This window comes from Coturnix japonica, chromosome 5, assembly GCF_054131305.1.
Source record: "Coturnix japonica strain WE chromosome 5, WE-NBRP24, whole genome shotgun sequence".
Classification (NCBI taxonomy): Eukaryota; Metazoa; Chordata; class Aves; order Galliformes; family Phasianidae; genus Coturnix; species Coturnix japonica.
Genome location: NC_140667.1, coordinates 39,529,641 through 39,530,661, shown reverse-complemented (window position 1 = coordinate 39,530,661; position 1,021 = coordinate 39,529,641).

Here is a 1,021-nt window from a genome sequence, read left to right as displayed (position 1 = left end):
CCTTCAGTGTTTACAGTGCTTATGGTAACAGGATGTCAACTGTAAATCATTTGTACTGACATTTGCCACTGCTTGAATGCATTCCTTCTTACAAGGGTACTCATGTTTCTTTCACTTTTATTTCTCTTCAAAAACAAAAAGTTTAGGAGGGTGTAGAAAAGAGAATTGAGAATTATGCATTTTATTTTCAGCTTTGCTGGAGACTTCTGTGGGTGTATGAATGTGGGGGGGGAGGGTGAAAAGGAAAAGGAGTTCTAAGTAGCTAAACCTGCTGCCTAGTAACACTTGCTGCAGGTAGCAAACAAAATGAAACTGCTGATACTAAAACCAACTTGAGCCTGATGTATAAAACAAAGCTCACTGAGCTTGAGCTACAAGTTGACAAGTGTGTCGGCAAAAGGTCGCTGTTTTCTGTGGTGGGAGAACTTTTTAAATTGTTTCTAATTAGTTTGCTGCAGAATTTTTTCTACCTGCGATGTTTGCTTGTAGCCACTAGGGGGCATCAGATATTAAGTGGTGCCCTGGATGAGTAAGAAAAACTTCAGAAGTCAAAAGTAAGTAATTCCTGCACCTTCAGACACTGTGAAATCATGGATATATTGAGAGAGATGGGTTAAGTACTGGATGGCAAGTGCTGCAGAACTTACTTAATTCTTGATTATTTGTAAAGTATATCAATCTACTGAGTTGTGATAAGTCAGAATTTTAAAAATCACCCTCTTCTATACCTGCTACATCACTTCCCTCCAGGACTAAGTCAGAACAGTGTGTTGTTATGTTGTGCTTGAAATGGAAAAATAACTACATTTTTATACTTAAGAAAAAAAAAAAAAAACCCAAATAAACAAAACTGGACTGGAACAGGTTGCCCAGAGAGGTTGTATCATCTCCTTCTATGGAGATATTTGAGACCTGACTCTATGACTACCTGTGAGACCCTACTGTAGGGTACCTGCTTTAGCAGGAGGGCTGGACTCTTTCTTGAGGTCCCTTCCAACCCCTGAAATTCTGTGATTCTTTA